Here is a 2,797-nt window from a genome sequence, read left to right as displayed (position 1 = left end):
CTGTCTTTTCGAGGGCCTTACTAAGTTTATCGGCAGCTTCTAGATAATTCTTGAGAGACCTTAAAAGTGTGGTTTTGAACTCTATATCTTCCATTTCTGACATTTGTGTCCTGTTTCTTTGTCTCCGCATTTTTTTAGGTTTTCTTGGTGCACCCCCTAGTGTTCTTTGTGCGCAGTCTTGTTGTAGTTAAGCCTTGATTGTTGTACGTAATACTAGGTTGCATTTGACCTCCAGGCCAAGTGGCTGTGAGAATCAGCTGTGTCTGCAGTGAGAGAACTTACGTCCTCTAGGGAGGTGCCAATCTAGCCTTTGCCTGAGGCTATCCGGCAAATGCCTCTGTGCAGGGCTTGGGTGGGGCAGGTCCTAGAGGACGGGTTCTGAGTGATGCCAGGCAGTCCCACTTCTTCCATATGAGTCTGGGTCCCTAGAGACTCGCCCGGATCTGGAGCTCAGAGTCTGAGACTCCCTCCCAATTGAAAACGACAACCATGCTCTCAGCCGCCAGCCCGCTCCGCATGCACTCCGCACCTTAGTATTTTACTTCCGCACTGCGCCTCCTCTGAGTCTCGGTATGCTATTCTCTTTCCTCCTAGTTGTAGAACTTCCACTCAGCCAGCCTTCCTGTGGTTCTGGATGATGTCCGTTCCGTCTTTTAGTTGTATTTTTGAAGTGGTTGTTCCAGGCAGCAAACTCTGGTGTTAACCTATGCCGCCATCTTGGTTTCCCACATTTTCTAATTTAGAGAATTAGCAACAATTTCTTGTGATGCCGATCTTCAATTATTTACATTATTGGCATCCGTGGATACTGAGGAGGACTGACTTTGAGTCACAATTCCTGACATTTTAATATTTCCAAAGGATGGAAGAATTCACACTCCTCTGAGGATGTAGGATCATATAAAAATAAGAATGAGGCTTACCCCTGATTCTACTTAGCTGTATAAAAGTAAGGAGCCAATTTCATTTCTCTCTTCCTTTCTCTCTCTCCTCCCTTTCCTCCTTTATTTCCTGTCTTCCTTTCTTCTTTCCACTAAAGTGCTCATTCCAGGCAGACTAAGATGAGGAAAACAGAAGTAGCTTTAAATGTTCCAAATAGGAAGGAAGGGTTTTAATACAGGAAAAGAGGCTTTCAGAATTTTTGGATGAGGAGGGGGTGAATAAAGGTCAGAGAATCTACTACCAAAGTAGAAGATTCTTAAGCAGGTTCCTCACTAAGCTGCCAGAATAATGGCTTAGTTTGCCAAGACCTTTGTGAATTCTTCTCTGGTTGATTTTAGCCAGAACAATATGGGGAAAGGAATTCTGGGAAATTTCTTTTCAGCCCCCCACCCTGCAAAGCAGAGAAAAATATAAATAGGGTTGATAATGACATCAAGTTGTCAACACCCTGACATATTTGCTAAGCCTCTAGCAAGCCAGACAAAGATGAATGTGGTAATTTCTCTCAAGATGCTCACAGTCTGATTCAGTTGACCATATGTTAGTTTTTCAAGATGGTAAATTTTGCTGTGCAACTACATCAGGACAAATCCTCCCAGTAGAGCCCTGTTACAAAACGGATTATTAATCAGGAGGGTTGGTTATATCATAGCTCATACTAAGTCTCCAAGTGCTAACAACTACTTACAGTGAAAGTGTGATATAAAATAATTACTAGAAATAACAACACTGTCCCTCAACAGAAGTATATGATGCCACTAAATTTTCAAGGTGCTTTAGATATTAATATGATTATTAAATTATTTTAAAATAATTATCTGAGGATAAATTAATTTCAGATTACAATATGGTCTTTGGGTAAATTTTCTCATTTATGTGTAGGATAAGTTGATAAATGAGGGACAGCTTCATAAACCTTCAGAGCACGTTTGCTCATTACAGAGATGATCTCAAATGGGATTACATTTCTAGAGATTACTGAGGATTCCATGATCAATTTCCAGTCTTAGTTTTGTCAAGTATGAATTACCTTGCCACAGGGGCAGATGATACGATGGAGATGGGAATCAAGTGCATTGAAAAATTAGCTGCGTAAGTTTAAGTTATTTCAGTAATTAAATATTGTGTCTTCCAGACTTAGTTTTCTCAGCAAGACCCCACTGAATCATAGGGGAGAGAGAATTCAGTAGCGGAAAGTTATATTCAAGTGTTGTGCTTGTGACAATAATGAATGAGCACATAACTGTCCTCAGTGGCTCCCATTGCCCAGTGCAGAATAAAAAATCTTAGTCCCACATCATGGCCCAAAGTCCAGCCTCTCTTTTATATCAGCCTTCTTTTCAAAGTCCTTCCTTAAATCTGTCTTATTGCACACCTGGGTGACTTTGTAAATGGAGTTTGCTCAAATTGAAACTCTATCATTCTCCCCTTCTCCTCTCCTTATCTACCCTGGCAGCCCAAATCAGCCTGATTTCTGTTCATTTTTAGCACTCTGAGCCTGCCCAGTGCTATGTCCTCTATGTGCCCATGAGACTCAGGGATTATCTCTGTCTTTCCACTTAAACTTTTATTTTGGTGATTTCATTGCTTATAAGTTTTCCATACCAGAAGAAAATCTCCTCAAGGCAGAGACTGTTCTTACACAACTTGGCATCCTTAGAGCTGGCCACAGCTGCCATCTTTATATATAAGCCTAAGTGACCCTTCGACCATTCTATGGTAGCTATGACATGCACTGATCACTATCTATCTATCTATCTATCTATCTATCTATCTATCTATCTATCTATCATCTATCATCTATATATCTATCTATCTATCTATCTATCTATCTATCTATCTATCTATCATCTAT

Source organism: Myotis davidii, unplaced genomic scaffold (genome assembly GCF_000327345.1).
Source record: "Myotis davidii unplaced genomic scaffold, ASM32734v1 scaffold1171, whole genome shotgun sequence".
Classification (NCBI taxonomy): domain Eukaryota; kingdom Metazoa; phylum Chordata; class Mammalia; order Chiroptera; family Vespertilionidae; genus Myotis; species Myotis davidii.
Note: the sequence above shows the minus strand (reverse complement) of the source record.